This window comes from Pleurodeles waltl, chromosome 6, assembly GCF_031143425.1.
Source record: "Pleurodeles waltl isolate 20211129_DDA chromosome 6, aPleWal1.hap1.20221129, whole genome shotgun sequence".
NCBI classification, from domain to species: domain Eukaryota; kingdom Metazoa; phylum Chordata; class Amphibia; order Caudata; family Salamandridae; genus Pleurodeles; species Pleurodeles waltl.
The window spans coordinates 768,523,359-768,543,035 of NC_090445.1; positions in this window are offsets into that span (position 1 = coordinate 768,523,359).

Sequence of the window (19,677 nt, forward strand, 5' to 3'; positions counted from 1 at the left end):
ACCGACAAAAAGAGCGCTCCTTAATTGGACCTCTTGGGAGCAATATATATATATACATATATATATATGTATCTGTTAGACCTGACAGCCTTAGGGTGGTCACCCCTACTTTTTTGCCTGCCTCCCTACACTTTTTGGACACTGTTTTTGCTGGCTTTTAGACTCTGCGCACTTTATCACTGCTAACCAGTGCTAAAGTGCATATGCTCTCCCCCTTTAAACATGGTAACCTTGGATCATACCTGATTGGACTATTTAAGTTACTTATAAGTCCCTAGTAATGTGCAATATATGTGCCTAGGGCCTGTAGATTAAATGCTACTAGTGGGCCTGCAGCACTGGTTGTGTCACCCACTTAAGTAACCCCTTTTCCTTGTCCCAGGCCTGCCATTGCAAGGCCTGTGTGTGCAGTTTCACTGTCACCTCAACTTGGCATTTAAAAGTACTTGCCAAGCCTAAACCTCTCCTTTCTCCACATGTAAGTCACCTCTAATGTGTGCCCTAGGTAAACCCTAGAGCAGGGTGCTGTGTGGGTGAAAGGCAGGACATGTACCTGTGTAGTTTACATGTCCTGGTAGTCTAAAACTCCTAAATTAGTTTTTGCACTACTGTGAGGCCTGCTCCCTTCATAGGCTAACATTGGGGCTGCCCTCATACAGTATTGAAGTGGTAGCTGCTGATCTGAAAGGAGTAGGAAGGTCATATTTAGTATGGCCAGAGTGGTTATACCAAATCCTGCTCACTGGTGAAGTTGGATGTAATATTACTATTCTAGAAATGCCACTTTTAGAAAGTGAGCATTTCTTTGCACTTAAATCTTTCTGTGCCTTACAATCCATGTCTGGCTGGGCTTGGTTGACAGCTCCTTGTGCATTCACTCAGGCACACCCCAAACACAGGGTACTCAGCCTCACTTGCATACATCTGCATTTTGAATGGGTCTTCCTGGGCTGGGAGGGTGGAGGGCCTGCTCTGACACAAAGGACTGCCACACCCCCTACTGGGACCCTGGCAGACAGGATTAAACTGAAAGGGGACTTGGTGCACTTCTTAGCCACTCTTTGAAGCCTCCCCCACTTCAAAGGCTCATTTGGGTATAAAAGAGGGCCTCTGTCCTACCTCATCAGACACTTGCTGGAGAAGAAACCTGAACCAGAACCTGCATCCTGCCAAGAAGAACTGCCTGGCTGCCTAAAGGACTCACCTGACTGCTTTCTACAAAGGGCTGCTGCCTTGCTGTTGCCCTGCAGCCTTGCTGAACTCTTGCCTTGCTGCTGAAGTGCTCTCCAAGGGCTTGGATAGAGCTGCCTCCTGTTCCCTTAAGTCTCAGGACCAAAAAGACTTCTCTTTTTCATTTGGACTCTTTGTGCGCCGAAAATTTAGACGCACAGCTTGCACTGCCGCGAGAAAATCGCCGCACTCCGACGCTGATCGACGCAACACCTTCGGAGCGACCGGAACTTCGACGCACGGCCTCGCAAAGAGAACGCCGCCCGACTTCCAGAGGGGAAATCGACGCAACGCCTGCCGTGAGAACGAGAATTCCACTCACAGCCTCCCGGAACGACGCGCAGCCAGAAAACAAGCCAAAGAATCCACGCACAGACCCCAGGACATCTGGTAATCCCGCGACCCACAGAAAGAGACTGTCCGTGCGCTGGAAAACGACGCACGACTTCCCCGCGTGAAAAATAACAACGCAAGTCCGTGTGTGCAAGGGAGAAATCGACACACACACCATTTTTCCACGTATCTCTTCTTCTGCGGACCTTTGCGGAGATTTTCCACTTTAAACCAGGTACGTTGTACTTGAAAGAGACTTTGGGGGTCAGAAGACCGTACCGCGGTCAAAAGACCGCGGCGGTCATTCTGACTTTCCCGCTGGGCTGGCGGGCGACCGCCAAAAGGCCGCCCGCCCGCCCGCCCGCCCAGCGGGAAAGCCCCAGCAACGAGGAAGCAGGCTCCGAATGGAGCCGGCGGAGTTGCTGGTGTGCGACGGGTGCAGTTGCACCCGTCGCGATTTTCAGTGTCTGCCAAGCAGACACTGAAAATCTTAATGGGGCCCTGTTAGGGGGCCCCTGCAGTGCCCATGCCAGTGGCATGGGCACTGCAGGGGCCCCCAGGCGCCCCACGACACCCGTTCCCGCCATCCTGTTTCTGGCGGTGAAAACCGCCAGAAACAGGATGGCGGGAAGGGGGTCGGAATCCCCATGGCGGCGCTGCTTGCAGCGCCGCCGTGGAGGATTCCCTGGGGCCGCGGGCAACCGGCGGGAAACCGCCGGTTTCCCTTTTCTGACCGCGGCTGTACCGCCGCGGTCAGAATGGCCCCAGAAGCACCGCCAGCCTGTTGGCGGTGCTTCCGCGGTCGTTGGCCCTAGCAGTCCATGACCGCCAGGGTCAAAATGACCCCCTTTGTTTGCCTTTTAAAGACTTAAAACACTTTATATCACTTTTCAGTTATATCTCTACAATTTCACATTGCATCTTTACTCGTTCTGACCTACAATTATCCTGATAAATATTATATATTTTTCTAAACACTTTGTGGTGTATTTTTGTGGTGCTATATTGTGTTATTGTATGATTTATTGCACAAATACTTTACACATTACCTTTAAGTTAAGTTTGACTGCTCGTGCCAAGCTACCAGAGGGTGGGCAGAGGATCATTTTGGATTGTGTGTGACTTACCCTGACTAGAGTGAGGGTTCTCGCTTGGACAGAGGGTAACCTGACTGCCAACCAAAAACCCAATTTCTAACAGTATACATTTGGACATCAGTTCTTATATAATGCTGTGTATCGGAGATAGAAGCTGGCTCCTGGACTGGTACCACGAGTTAGCATATCATGTACTGCATGTAACGGCATTGGACACCAAAGCTGCATCCAAAATGTCAAAGGAGCACACATGATTTGAAGCTCCAGCTGCAGCTGAGGGGGCAGCATTCCGTGCCATTCCGTGCCATGCCAAATGGAAGGACTCCTGGAGCCACAGCATCCCTGTTCATGAACGCATCAATTAACTCACAATTCAAAAGTAATTGAAACAAGGGAAAAATCAAAGAGACAGGAATACCTTTCAAGTAGCAGACTAAGGGGGTTATTCTAACTTTGGAGGAGTGTTAATCCGTCCCAAAAGTGACGGTAAAGTGACGGATATACCACCAGCCGTATTACGAGTTCCATAGGATATAATGGACTCGTAATACGGCTGGTGGTAAATCCGTCACTTTTCCGTCACTTTTGGGACGGATTAACACCTCCTCCAAAGTTAGAATAACCCCCTAAGTTATCCACTGATACAGTGTATGCGCCAGGCAATGGTACCTGTTCATTAATCATTAAATGGCTTACAGAATACTCACAGTCGCTTCCGCTAAGAAAAACTTCCTTTTCCCCACTCATACACTTGTAATTGAAAGTCAGATCCCACACCTTGTGAATAAAACTCTCCCATAAATGTTCAAACCTGCCAATTGGAAAATGTTTCTGCATGAAGTGAATTGAAATGTTGATATCCACAGGGATATCACCCCATGCCTTAATCACACAGATGATGGTATTTCAGCCACTGTGAAAGGCAACTTTTCTAATTGTTCTATGTTAAGCATGGTGTAACTAGCTTCATTCTTTGCCATTATCTGTTGTTTTCATGTGAGGTTAAAACAGACAGCTAACTCTTTTGAGTTCACATGCTTCCAAGGCATGCGATTCGCTTTCCGAGCCTGTAACGTCCAACTCAACTGCATAATGGACCTAAGCTTCTTTGTCCATGTTGTAATAGTGACATATTAATTTGAATAATGTCAATTGCTGATAACGGAATGTTATTTAATGTGTAAATGCAAGTGGACAATGTATTTATACCATTATCAGCAATGGCTAATGCTTTCTCTAAGTTTGGCTGGTGTATTTACCTTAAACGAGCAGCATCTTCCATTTCTGAAAGCTTCCATATTTTGTTGTATATTGCATACAAGAATCTGTTGGAGCATTGTTTCCTAGGACCTAGCAAAATATCTTGCAGATCTACATCCTGGGAAGAGAGAGAAGTGTTCCTTAACACGTGTCAATGTGGAGTGTTGCAATCATTGCTTGTATAATTTGCCCACATTATGGCCCTCATTACAACTTCGGCGGTCTTTCACAAAGTCCGCCGAAGCTGCGGGCGCCACTATACTGCCAATGCTGGCCCAGCGGAAAAGTCACATCAACATTGCAGCCGGCTCATAATAGAGCCGGTGGCAATGTTGATGTGCAGCTGGTGCAGCAGCACAGGTCGCGCATTTCACTGCCTGAAATTCAGGCAGTGAAAAGTGCGATGGGGCTGTGCCTGGGGGCCCCTGCATGCTGCCCATGCCAAGTGTATGGGCAGTGCAGGGGCCCCCAGGGGCACCCCAAGTCCCCCTTACAGTCAGCCTTTCCCTGGTGGTGTCTATCACCATGGATAGGCAGGCGGTTGGGGATTATGACCACCAGCCGGAAGCCTGGTGGTATGTTGGAGGGGCCAGAGGTATGGCCGTGGCTATTGCACCACGGTCATAATAGCTGGCGGAAACACTGCCAGCCTGTTGGCTGTGTTACCGCCATCTTACCGCCGGCCGCCAGGGTCATAATGAGGCCCTATATGTGGTGACTATACCTGTATGTTGTGTGGTGAAATAACGAGGGTCTGGTTTGCTTATTTTAAAACCCTATTTGTAGTTAATCAAATGTGCATGACAACCATTTGTGTCCACTGGCCACAATAACCATCCGTTGGGATCTGAAAGGGTTCAATTAAATATACCATTCTTAACTATACCATTGAGCCGGTCTTCTGTTAAATTTCAAAAATTTTACCAATTCTTGAATTTTGCTATAGAGGGGATTTTGGGCAAGTTCATATCTTTAAACTTTGCTCATTCAAGGCAAGTTGTTTGTTGACCAGTTTCATTCAGAAAGGTCATTTGCAATGGTATTAAAATGCTTTAAATAAGGCATCCATACCTTGTACCTGCCAATCTTTCATTCCCCAAATTTAATTCAATTGTTTTGTCCAATATTCATAGCCTTGTCTGGTCAATGGGGAAACAAATATGTTTGATTAAATCAATTTGGTGTTAGTAAGCAGGGCTTTCCTTGCTTTCACTGTTTGCAATTTGAAATAATATGACTCGACATTCGTAGTATCATGCCCAGAAAAAGACAGGAATTTGTCTGCATATGTTTTAGAACTCCCTGCTGGTGGAGTTGGATAATGATCTCATAATGTGTAATCAAAAACTGTACATGGGTTACTAGCTCTGTGTATGTTATGGTGTCCATAATAATGGTAACAGAACTTTTCACCATAATTTACAGAATTCATGTCAATATCTTCAGTTTCAAATACAGTATAATATTCAAGCTCAGAAAGCCTAGAATTAACTATTTTAACATCCCAGTCATCAGACATACTAACCAGGTGTAACAATATAATTCATTTTGAAAACATATGGAACTTGAATAATTTCAGTAGGACCAAAATTATCTAATGGAGCTTTATCCCAAACAATCCCATCAGGAACTTAAACCGCAAAATGTTCACTGGGAAAAGTCTCTCCACACCTTGTGTGAAGACAAGTAAGGTTTCAAAACCTCACCTACCAGTTCAACAGCAGAGCGCTCTGGAAGATAATGAACATGTATCAGCAAAAAGAAGACAATGACAAGTCCAATCCATAGGAAAAATGCAAGCAGTGCCAATATAATCCACAGATAATACTGTGAACAAATCAAATATGTTTGGTTAAGCTCGTTGAAGAGCTTACATATGCCATCCACAGTAGTGGTAATGGAAGATGGAGAAAAATTGTCTATGTCGTCAAAATACTAGCATCAGATGATTACTGGGTGTAGGAGGCTGGCCTGGCTTGTAGTGGGTACCAAGGGGTACTTACACTCTGTACCAGGTCCAGTTATCCCTTATTAGTGTAGAAGAGGTGTTTCTAGCAGCTTAGGCTGATAGAAGGTAGCTATAGCAGAGCAACTTAGGCTGAACTAGGAGACATGCAAAGCTCCTACTATACCACTGGTGTCATATGTACAATGTCATAGGAAAACACAATACACAGATATACTAAAAATAAAGGTACTTTATTTATATGACAATATGCCAAACGTATCTCAGTGAGTACCCCCAGTATGAGGATGCCAAATATACACAAGATATATGTACACAATACCAAAAATATGCAGTAATAGCAAAAGGAAGTAATGCAAGCAGTGTAAAGTTACAATAGATTGCAATAGGAGCACATAGGTATAGGGGCAACACAAACCATATACTCCAAAAGTGGAATGCGAACCACGAATGGACCCGAAACCTATGTGAGCTTGTAGAGGGTCGCTGGGACTGTAAGACAACAGTGAGGGTTAGAAAAATAGCCCACCCCAAAACCCTGTAAGGTAGGTGTAAAGTGCACCTACAACCCCCAGAGAGCACAGAAGTTGTGATAGGGGGATTCTGCAAGGAAAACCAACACCAGCAAAGCAACAACAGTGGATTTCCGGACCTGAGTACCTGTAAGATAAGGGTACCAAGTCCAAGAGTCGCAACAGTGTCGAGAGTGGGCAGATGCCCAGGAAATGCCAGCTGAGGGTGCAAGGAAGCTGCCACCGGGTGGAAGAAGCTTGGTGTTTTGCAAGAACGAAGAGGACTAGGAACTTCCCCTTTGGAGGATAGATGTCCCACGTCGTGAAGAAGCTTGCAGAGGTGTTCCCAGAAAGACTGCAAACAAGCCTTGCTAGCTGCCAGGGTTGCGGTTAGGGTTTTTGGATGCTGCTGTGGCCCAGGAGGGACCAGGATGTCGCCATTTGGATGAGGAGACAGAGGGGGCATCCAGCAAGTCAGGGAGCCCTCACAGAAGCAGGCAGCACCCGCAGAAGTACCGGATCGGGCACTTAGAAGAGGAGTGAATCGGAGTCCACCCGAAGTTAGAAAAGGGAGTCCCACGACGCCGGAGGACAACTCAGAAGGTTGTGCACTGCAGGTTAGAGTGTCAGGGACCCAGGCTTGGCTGTGCACAAAGGAAATCCTGGAAGATTGCACAGGAGCCGGAGCGGCTGCAAATCACGCAGTACCCAGCAATGCAGTCTAGCGTGGGGAGGCAAGGACTTACCTCCACCAAACTTGGACTGAAGAGTCACTGGACTGTGGGAGTCACTTGGACAGAGTTGCTGAGTTCCAGGGACCATTCTTGTCATGCTGAGAGGGGACCCAGAGGACCGGTGATGTAGTCTTTTGTTGCCTGCGGTTGCAGGGGGAAGATTCCGTCAACCCACAGGAGATTTCTAAAGAGCTCCTGGTGCAAGAAGGAGGCAGGCTACCCCCAGAGCATGCACCACCAGGAAACAGGCGAGAAAGCCGGCAGTATGAAGCGATACAAGGTTGCAGTAGTCGTCTTTGCTATTTTGTTGGAGTTTTGCAGGCGTCCTGAGCAGTCATCGGTCGATCCTTTGGCAGAAGGTGAAGAGGGAGATGCAGAGGAACTCTGGAGAGCTCTTGCATTCGGTATCTGATGAATTCCCCAAAGCAGAGACCCTAAATAGCCAGAAAAGGAGGTTTGGCTACCTAGGAAGGAGGATAGGCTAGTAACACAGGTAAGAGCCTATCCGAAGGAGTCTCTGACGTCATCTGCTGGCCCTGGCCACTTAGAGCAGTCCAGTGTGCCAGCACACCTCTGAATCCAAGATGGCAGAGGTTTGGGGCACGCCGGAGGAGCTCTGGGCACCTTCCCTGAGAGGTGCAAGTCAGGGGAGTGGTCACTCCCCTTTCCTTTGTCCAGTTTCGCGCCAGAGCAGGGCTGGGGGATCCCTGAACCGGTGTAGACTGGCTTATGCAGAGATGGGCACCATCTGTGCCCATCAAAGCATTTCCAGAGGCTGGGGGAGGCTACTCCTCCCCAGCCCTGACACCTTTTTCCAATGGGAGAGGGTGTGACACCCTCTCTCTGAGGAAGTCCTTTGTTCTGCCTTCCTGGGCCAGGCCAAGCTGGACCCCAGGAGGGCAGAAACCTGTCTGAGGGGTTGGCAGCAGCAGCAGCTGCAGTGAAACCCCGGGAAAGGTAGTTTGGCAGAACCCGGGTCTGTGCTAGAGACTCGGGGGTGTGAAAATTCCATGATCTTAGACATGTTACATGGTCATGTTCGGAGTTACCATTGTGACGCTATACATAGGTAGTGACCTATGTATAGTGCACTCGTGAAATGGTGTCCCCGCACTCACAAAGTCCAAGGAATTTGCCCTGAACGATGTGGTGGCACCTTGGCTAGTGCCAGGGTGCCCACACACTAAGTAACTTTGCACCCAACCTTCACCAGGTGAAGGTTAGACATATAGGTGACTTATAAGTTACTTAAGCGCAGTGGTAAATGGCTGTGAAATAATGTGGACGTTATTTCACTCAGGCTACAGTGGCAGGCCTGTGTAAGAATTGTCAGAGCTCCCTATGGGTGACAAAAGAAATGAGGCAGCCCATAGGGATCTCCTGGAACCCCAATACCCGGGGGACCTTAGTACCATATACTAGGGAATTATAAGGGTGTTCCAGTATGCCAATGTGAATTGGTGAAATTGGTCACTAGCCTGTTAGTGACAATTTGGAAAGCAGAGAGAGCATAACCACTGAGGTTATGCTTAGCAGAGCCTCAGTGAGACAGTTAGGCATCACACAGGGAACACATACATATAGGCCACAAACATATGGCTAGCAGAGTCCCAGTGACACATAACAAACATACTGACAACATAGGGTTTTCACTATGAGCACTGGGCCCTGGCTAGCAGGATCCCAGTGAGACAGTAAAAACACCCTGATATATACTCACAAACAGGCCAAAAGTGGGGGTAACAAGGCTAGAAAGAGGCTACTTTCTCACACTGTGGCCACATCCTAAGGAATCTGAAGAAAGAATCTACAGCAATCAGAATGTAATTGTATGCACCATCCGAATTTAAAGGACGACAATGATCCAGGTACACACACTGCATAAGCTTGTTGGACACTAAGGGCCAGATGTATCAAAGCTTTTTACATTCGCAAACGGTGCGAATGCCCATTTGCGAATGCAAAAAACCCTTTCAGAATGTATCAAAGGCATTCTGAATGCAATTTTAAGGAATCGCTAAAATAGCGATTCCTTAAAATTGCAACCCTGTTTAGAGAGTCGCAAATTGCGACTCTCTAAATAAAAAATTGCAAATAGGGAATTCTTATTTGCGATTTCTAAAGCACATGTATGAAGCAATTCCTTAATGCGAATTGGGCATTAAGGAATCGCTATTACCACCAAGTTGAACTTGGTGGTAACCATGTGCAAATTTAAAAAATGCATTTTTAAAATTGACATGTAAAGCACACATGCCCTTTTGGCATGTGTGCATCTTACATGTTGTTAAAAAATGTTTTGGGGTGCAGCAGGGGAGGCCTTAGGCCCCCAGCACCCTGGACTTTGCATTTCCCAAAATTGCAAATTCCAGTTAGGAATTTGCAATTTGGGACATGCAAAATATTCGCAAATATGGGCTGACAGGCCGAATGGGCTGTATCGCAATTTGCGATTCGGTAATAGCATGTGCGATTTTCAAGAAATCGCTATTACCGAATCGCAAATTTGATACATTGCATTTTGCGACTCAGAAATAGCGCATTCTTATAAATCGCTATTTCCGATTCGCAAAATGCATTCTTGATACATCTGGCCCCAAGAGGGGGGGGTGCCTTTGGTGGGGGTTTAATAGGTGAACCCTTAGTTTATTGACAGATGTCACAGATATGGACATACTGTTTCGTCTGTTTGTATACACCATGCCACCAGCAGTGTTTTTGTAAAAGTGAAATGGTAGCTGCCACACCAGCATGTGCAGAAGCAACACCCTCATGAACTGCTTTTATTAGTTCATGCTAGGATCTTGGTTGGGGATCACACAAACACACGCCCCTTTTATTGTTACTTAAGGAATGTTTTGGTCACTCAAGGGGTAGGAATATTTTGTTGGGCATGCTTTTGGTAGGGCTGTGACATCAGCCGAAGTGTTTACAGCAACCAAGGTTGCATCAGCCACCCTCAAATGGGAATGGGTTATCGCAAACATAGTTGCTGTAACAACTGCACAGGCCACTTCTCTATTCAATGAATTCCCTACAGCGCATATTCCAACATGTTGATGGCCTGATGTATGTATTTCATGGCCCTGTGACAGTCTGGCTTTGAGCTCTGCTTCCTTCCTCCACAGAAGTTTATATGTTATGGTGTTTTGTTTAGAATCTCTGAATATGTTAAGGCACCAATAGTGTAAACTTTAATTGAAAGACTGGACACAATAGTACAAATCACACATGATAAGTGTGGCGAATTCAGGATTCAAATGTTTCAGTGCCAAAATCAATGCTTTGAGCTCAGCAAGTTGTGCTGTGCATTCCCCAAAGGACGATGTAAGGGATTGTTAAGGTTGGAACTCACCATCCCTTATTACTCTGTAAATGGCTGGATGAGCCGCAGAGTATTGATGTTTGGTCAACATCAGTGGCATTAAGGACATTTCCCATTGTACCCATTGTGGATGCAATGCTTTTGTGTTTGGAACATTGGCTTATCTAACAACCTTTAAGGCTGGAAATAGGGTAACAACACTGATGATCTTACCCTGGGCTAATGCTCTCTTCTTAATGACAGTCATCTAAACTGCAGTCAGTATTATCTCAGTGGATGCAAAATGCATTTCTGCATTAAAATATGTGTGGTTAATATGCAATTGGTACTGTGTTACCTTCATTGAATGTTACATATTTGAGTCCATGGCACTTGGAATTAGCCTGATGACCAAATCTGTTTTGTTTTGTTTTCACATGTATGTAAGTGTTTTGTTTCAAGCATGTCTGTTTGTAACAATCTCAAGATTTGTGTATAATGAGGTGTACAGTGAATGCTTTTAAAGTCTGGATGTATTAGATCATAGAGTGGCTTTGTGCCTTTCACATAATCTGGTATGTATGTTCTGCCAAAGTGAAGGAATCCTAACAAGGAATGAAGTGTTTTATGGTATTTGGTGGTTATAGTTGTGCACACTTCTCAAGGAAGTGTGGTGCCAGACTCTTCTCCTCATTTGAAAGCTTGTATCCCATAAACAGTACCTTGAGAAATGCAATTTTTGTTTTCTGAAAGGTGAATTTGTAGCTGTGTTCAGAAAATCCTAATACTATGCGATCTACCCTGGCCAGATGTGTATTTAATTCATCTTCCATCACATAAATGTCATCTACATAGGTCAATGCCTCAGAATCAATATCATACAATACTATTGTCACACAAGCAGAGAACAGTCTGGGACTGGTCTAATACCCTTGGGGGAGTTGACAAAATCGGCATTGAGATCTGAGCACTGAGACGGTGCTCTGATCCCTGCTTTCAGGCGCTAATTCCATTGGAAATATACAAGGTTATTTTGTATTTTTTATGGACAATGTTGCTCCTTAGTGCTGTACAGTGTAAGTTTGGTATCACAAATGTGCATATGTGTCTGTTTAAATGTCTGCAGTCTAAGGCTATTCTATAGGAATGGTCTGGCTTAGCTACAGGGAACAAGGAGCTGTTCATTGAAAATAGATGTGGTTTAATTACTCCATGTTACACAAGTTTTGAGAGAACTTCTCTCACAGGGGCTTTTGATCATGTTTTATGTGGATGTACTTGAGGACTGGACCGTATAGGTATAATATGATAAGGAGAATCCCTATGCCAGCCCACACTGTTGTGGTACAGCTCTGGTGCATGTGCTAAAGACCAATCTGCAGCATAGTTTTATTTTACTGTATTCAGAACAAGGACTGATAAAGAGGGCAAAATGACATATTCTCCTTGTGGAATGATTCTAGCAAACTGTGGTGGCCAGTCCTTTTCTGCCAAGAGATTGTAATAACTGAGTGTTAATCTCTCCTAGAAAAGTACTTTAATTGTTCTCATTATGCCCCCCTCAATCTGAATATTTATTTTGTAAACATGATCTAGAGGGGTGACCCGCCTATCTGAGGTTTCGACTTTAATGTAGTTGTTAGTTACTCTCACATCCAGAAACTCTTGAAGATTCTGGCAAACTATTGTGATCTCTGCTTCACTGTTTAGCAGAGTCACTACCCACATCATGTTCTTCAGTAATGCCCTCAATGAGTGTGGCATACTTAGCAGAAGTCCCCAAAATCTTCTTCTTTTTAAATTATGTTTTTTGTTTTGGAAGTTTCTCTTCCTTTTTTATCATTATGTGAGACGAGCATTGTGAGTTCTTCTTTGGTTTCACATATCTTCTTTTCTGTGTTCTGACCGCCCACCTTTCTCAGGCCTGTTTGTCAGATTAGTCCTGAAAGGAATGGGAAGAGTGTTTAGCAGTATACTGACATCTGTCAGGTTGTTTCAAATTATCTCAATTTTGTAGGTTATACTGTTTTTCTGAAGTCTCCAAATGTAGAGATTTTCCTCTTTATTCTTACTTTATCTTTATTAGATTTTTGTTTATCCCAGAGTTTTTTAGAACACTCCTGCACTTGCTTGGTGTTATATTTTTGTGAAATTACCTTTAAGCTGTTGTTTATTTTGTCTGGCCCCCAAGTTATCCTGACCTATACTAGTATTAATCTTGGAAATTAATTTTGGAAGCTCGCATTCTTGATCTATTTGAGGCACTTGTGTGAGCCATTGGCGGACTGCCAATGTTAATGCCTCCTCTTCAATGTTTCCTAAAATAATTGAGTATACTGTGGCAAAATTAAGCATTAACTCCATCCCCACATCCAGGGCAGGGGGCAGCCATGTGTTCATTTTGGATTTGTTGTGTCACAGCATGTCTATAATTTCTGGAATAACTACTGTATTAGCCATTTCTATAAAACAGAATTCAGAGATAAAAACACCAAATGGGGCATCTTTTTAAAGTTCAAGCTTGAACAACCTGCAGACTATAGCTAAGGAGGACTTTTTCCCTAACGGACATCTTCGTTTAAGAGGTGAATAGGGCACCTTACTCACACAAGATTAGGCCTGTGCGGAGTTCATGGAGTCCAACTCTGTGGAATTCCGCATTTAAAAAAAAAAACCTCTGCGGAATTCCGTGGAGCCGGAGTTCCGTGACCTGCGGAGTCCTGAATGCGCCTAATTTCAGAAGCAGTAAGCAGGGTCGGGCATGGTCAGCCATGCCCGACCCTGCTTAGCACTTCTGAGATTGGGCGCATTCAGGAGAGGGCCTTGCCAGTGAAAGCTGCCATTTCAGGCATCTTGTGCAATGGCCAGTCCCGTGTGCAGTTCACACGGGACAGGCCGGTGCACAAGAGGCCTGAAATGGCAGCTTTCTTTCACTGCCTTTGGCCCTGGCCTTAACTCAGGCAATGCCATAGGCAGCAAAAGCTGTCAGGCCTGTTGTGCACTGGCCTGCCCTGTGTGCAGTTCACACGGGACAGGCCAGTGCACAAGAAACCTGAAACTCCAGCTTTCACTGCCTAGGGAGCTGACCTGAATTCAGGCCAGGGCTGTAGGCAGCGAAAACTGCTGTTTCAGTCCTTGTTTGTGCACCAGTGTGCACAAACAACAATAAAAAGAGATGAGGACTTACCTGGGTATTCCCGGGGGCCCTCCACTTCTCATCGTCCAATGGCGACAATTCTCTCTCCTCAGTGGCTACCTCCCTCTGTGCTCCGGTGTGTGCTGCAGCCTTGTTATAGGCTGCACAGTGCAAGCGCAGACTGTCTGTGCTTGCACTGTGCAGCCCGTACTGGGATGCAGCGTGCACAGCATGAGATCTGATCTTCTGGCAGGGCGAGCAGAGTTTTTGGACTTATTCCCCGCTCTAAGCAGAGCGTTGAGTTTCAAAAACTCTGTTAGCGCCACCAGCAGAGCGGAGCTTCCCACATGCCCCTATACGGCAGTGAACTACTCAGGAGATTAATTAAATAAGTACCTGACCTTGATACGTTGGTGGCGCCATGTTATGCAGTTACTACTTTGGTAATAGGACTTCGAGTTTAGGATGGCAGTACTGTAGAGCGTGGGAGACTGAGTGCAACCCACACCATTTGGTAGCAGCCAGTCTAACTCTTGGCCAGCTCACAGTTCCTCACCTGAACCTCCAAACCTGTTGAGCAAAAGGTGATTACAGCAACCTCAGCATGACACTCTGACTCCTCAGGGAAGTCTTGGAAACAGATCACACCCATTTCATTCAGTTACTCATGCATGCTAAGGTGAAACTCTAGATGCAAAATGGTTTTTAATGCATTTATTGAAGTGATCACATTCTGGTATAAAAATCATGTATTGCAATGATTAGGCAGATGAAGCAAATCAAAGTAACCAACTGTGGGAGGGAAGGGCGGAAACTTGACTTTAGAGGCTTGATTAGTTTTAGAATTTAGGCTTTTATTTGGCCACACAAAAACTAAACCAGGGCAATGTTGCACAAGTAAGTCTGCTTCCCACTGGAAAGAATCTAATGTCTTGTTAGGTTGTCTTCTTTCTCTCCACTTGCAAGATGCCACCGCCAGTACCCTCAAAAAGGAGCACATACAACGTGATAAGTATTAGGCTCCTTAACTAGGTAGCTTCACTGTCACCATTACACCTGTGTTTCCCTGTGGGATCTGGTTTCTTTCATCTGGAGACAGTGCTCAGGGATAGGGTTTCTCTAATGAGAAAGGAGTCCCATGCAGCCAGTGGAAAGGAGAGGACAGGAAACAAAATAATAAAAAAAGGAAATGAAAACTAAAGGCGTAATGACATTTGGAGTAACTTAGAATGCTCTTGTTAAATGAATGCTTCCTTAGTTTCAGGCCTCACGGTGTTTCTGCTTGTCTCCACCACCTTTACATGCAAGACAATTGTGCCCACCCCATGCTAACTCATTGCGCTAGCCACAACTCTCCTGAGTTGTGTCGGGCTCTGGTGCTTCAACTGGCAGCGTCCACCAGTCCTTACACGAAGTTTCCTGCACCTCTTCAACCTCTGCTTCCATCCTGACTTCCTCGTTCTGGCAGAGGTACTAGTGGCTCAAATCCCTGTCTTGTTTTCACTGTTGGTGCAGGATGCAGTACCCTCTTGTTGATCCCGGTGGGTCTCCTCCTCCTTGTTCCTCTGGGATTCCCTTTCCGGCTCCTTCACCAGGCACAGCTTCTCCCTTGACAATCCAGGGGGGCAGGGAACGTTTCCTTTCATGTGCCTGGCTCAGCCCTGCCTCTCCTGAAAGGGCAAGTCCTTTGTTCCTGGCAGTGACATGACACTAGCATGCTTCCTGGTTTTTATTGTGTTGTCCTTTTTCCCTTTTAGGTATTGCTGACCGTGGGACGTTGTGGACGTTGTGGAAGGGAGGAAGATGCTCTCAGCTGGATTATCAGGTGAGGAAGGGATGCAGGAGGGGGCTTCTTCACACCAATAGTACAATCAAAGTGAAAAACATGAACAAACCCACCATGTTTTGTGCTTTTAGATGTGCTAGAGATTCATACCTAACACTAAGTCAACATCTAAGAGCACAGTGGTTGTAACCCTCTACCTGGCCCAAACTCAGCGATTAGCCCAGGCCCCGTACCTGAATTGAATAGTAAGTGTCGTTGGTTGTGTGGTTGGCAATCTTCTCAGGAGGTTGAGAAGTCAGTACCAGCAAAGCTGTCTGTTATGTAGTATGTGTCCCAAGATGATCATGATCGGAATGCCCTCTACCCTCCTTTTGCCAAGGTATAGGTTATATAATAACCCACGCCCCCGTTGGACAACAGTTCTGATGTAATGCTGTGTTTCAGAGATAGAAGCTGGCTCCTGGACTGGCAACATGAGTTAGCATATCATGTACTGCATGTAACCGTCTTGGACAAGAAGTACAGATTATATATGTTGCAAAGGCTGATTTGCACAGCAGCTGATAAAAAATGTAATAGCAATTGCTGAAAAACAGTCTCACTAAATCGTGAAAAAAAAGTATAGGGGTAAAATAAAGCACAAGCCGTGAAACTAAGTTGAGACGGGGTGCCCACCCCAAATACTAAAATGGTCCTCACAGCAACATAACTGGACATTCAACTGTTGTGGGACTTTGGCCTAAGAGACTGCTATTAGTTATGTAGAGTTTGGCTTTGTTTGGTTTGCTTGATTGATTCCCTCTATTTTGATTTAATGCATTTTAGGCAGATTCTTGTGACACCAATCCAGTCGATCTTGTATCATCATGGGCTGAGTCTATGGTAGTTTTAAAACAAGTAACTTCATGTATCAGTGTGTGCAGGGTAAAATCCTCACAGGCTCAAGTGCAATGTAAGTAACACGGAGGTCGAGGGAATCAAGATCAGCTTACAACATTCAATGTAGTAGCCATATTCCAACCTCCTCCAACATTTCCACACTAGTGCTCATCCACTCGGTTTGCGGTCACAGTGCTACATAAGCCCCATTCCTCATGGTGCCCCATAGTCTTAGGGCCAGTTCAGGACTGATTGGGGGGACGGGTAAGATGTCACTTAGCAGCCCATTATTCTCTGTTCAACCGAGGTTCTGCAGTCCTGGAGTATTGTAACTGTCCCTCCTTGTACCTCAATCACTCCCCCAGTGGGCACAATGAGTGTGGAGGGAACAATGCAATATGGTGTTACCAGCCATGGTGATTCCTAGCTGGAGTGCTGGTGTCTCTTACCCCAAAGTCACTGGTGAATGTGCCGTGTAAGCCCCAGTGTCAGGGCATGAACAAGAGGCCCACCAACACTGGGGAATGTCCCATCTGCAGTGTAGAGGACCTTGCTTGTACATTTATTTATTCATGTATTTGTTTATTTATTTATTTATTCATTCATTCATTTATTTTTGTATGCCTGTTATATAGCACGTAACTTTAGAACGTTACATGAAAAATTTCAAGTAACATGGCAGTAGGTGGCAATACGTATAGCTACTACGGTTACTCATGGTGAGAGTTCCATATTTACAAATTACCTAATCATTACAAAATACATATTTGGAAAAGTTAAAGTAATTAGGGCTACAAAAATACAAGTACATATTTACAAAGGTGAAGCCGAAAGATCATTATAACTCTTGAAAGTGTCATGTAACAGTCAGGGTCAAGCTATTAAATGTGAGGGCGTATGCCTGACAGGGAGCTTGGCAAGGAGTGGTATTGAGAAAAACGTCTTTGGAAGAGGAGAATTTTACGTTCTGTTTTGAAGAGCTGAAAAGAGGTGATGATGTGAAGATTTGGAGGCAACAAATTCCAATTTCTAGACACATTAACTGAGAAAGATTGCACCATAAGTATTTTCCTTTAGAAAGCTGGAGGTTCAAGCAGCAGTTTTCCAGCATTTTAGGAAGGTTTACACCTTTTGTTTGCTACATAGCAAGAGGTGTGAATGGCTTTATGGGTGATACAAATAGCTTTGTATATGGTCCTAACTTCAATAGGAAGCCAGTGAACAGTTAACAGCATGACTGTGGTATGGTCATTTCTTTTGGCACCATAGACAAAATGCGCAGCTGAGTGGAGGATGGATTTTAAATGAGATAGGTGGGTCTTGGGGAGGCCTGCAAGGAGAGAATTAGAGTAGTCTAGTCTGGAGAGTACCAAATAGGGAACAAGAGTTTTCAGGTCTTGCTCAGGAATATAGCAATGGACTCCTAGAGAAGGAGCAGTTGGAAGCATGCATTCTGTGTCATGGTGTTGATATGGGTTTGGAGGTTAAGGCCCTCATTACAACCCTGGCGTTAAAGGCCACTGACCGCCGTGCTGACGGCCGCCAACATACCGTGGCCGAGGCAGAAATCCGCTACAAGTATTGTGACCCACATCTAGAAATCCGCCACAAAACAGACACCCACACAAGTCAGCCACACCAAAGGTCAGTGATAAAATGGCGATAGCAAAACCCACAATGTTACGCCAACAGGAATATGCCCACACTATCACGACCCACGAATCAATGCGGCGGTCTTTCAACCGCGGTAATCCATTGGCGGTACACACCGCCGCACTCAAAATACACACACACTTACAAAACACAACCACATTGGACAATTCAAACTACACACACCTGACACACATACACACACCACACTCACACCACTATAAAACACACCCCCACACTACCCACAACCCCTTACAATGACATTTTTGGAAGAAGCAGAGAGAGAGAATAACAAAGACAACACCAGCATCTAGAGGCACACAACACCATCACTCATATACCATCCACGCACCTCAAAGAACACACCCCAACACATCACCCCACACATCACATCAACAATCACTTCACATAACACCCACACCACATCATGGCACCTCAAAGACACCCCAAGTTTTCTGAGGAGGAGCTCAGGGTCATGGTGGAGGAAATCATACGGGTAGAGCCACAGCTATTTGGATCACAGGTGCAGCAGACATCCATTGCAAGGAAGATGGAGCTATGGCGGAGAATTGTTGACAAGGTCAATGCAGTGGGACAGCACCCAAGAACACAGGATGACATCAGGAAGAGGTGGAACAACCTACGGGGGAAGGTGTGTTCCGTGGTATCCAGACACCAGGTAGCAGTACAGAGGACGGGCGGTGGACCCCCACCTCCTCCCCCACAACTAACAACATGGGAGGAGCAAGTCTTGGCGATCATGTATCCTAAGGGCCTCGCAAGAGTAGCAGGAGGTCTGGACTCTGGTAAGTCAAATCTTTACTACCTGCATGCCATCGAAAAACACCTACCCCTACCCTCACACCCACAGATACCCCACTATCACAACCCACACAGTCCAATACCAAGGCCTGCATGTCACAACAATGCATCGACACCCATCACAGACCTGCATGGACACCCATCACCAAAGCATGTCCAGTAGAGAGACTCAGCCAGGGCACACAATCACCACTCACACAAGGGCCAAGGCTATAATGCAAGCACAGGAGTAGAGGGAAACTCACCCACTGCACAAGATGGCACACACAGATACAATAACTATGCATTTACATCCCAACAGGACCCCTACCCAACGTCATCGGACAGGAGGTGCCAGCCATATCCAGTCCCCCCACAGAAGAGGCCCACAATGATGACAGCAGCTCTGCACACCTGGATCAAGATGACCAGTCCGGCCCATCAGGGACTTCTGGACAGTCGGTTCCCCTGCCACAGTCCCAAACCACCACTGAACCTCCCCCCCTCAGGAAACACAACCACAGCACCCACCCAGCGGGCCCATGCCACTGTCCCCAGGACACGTCAATCAGCAGTGTGTCCACCACTACAGGTACCCCAGGCAAACCCACTAACCCAGGATTTTCAGAGACCTGGGGTCAGTGGCAGTGGGCACACGGTTCAGGGGACAGAGGCACAGGACAACAGGGAAGCTAGGAGGCCTGCTGTGCGACAGGGGGAGGACAGGCCCAGGGAACCCATTCTCCACGAGGCACTCTCCAACATAATGGGAGCATACCACCATTCCCAGGAGACCATGGGCACAGTACTGGCTAAGTTTCAGAAGACCCAATGGCTGCAGGAGGAACAGTACCTGGGGATCAGGGAGGACATGAAGTCCTTTAACACCACCCTGGTCACCATAGCAGGGGTGCTGGCAGACATGGCCAACACCATGAGGGAGACAGTGGCATACCACTGGGCCACTAACACCAGCCGGAACGATGAAC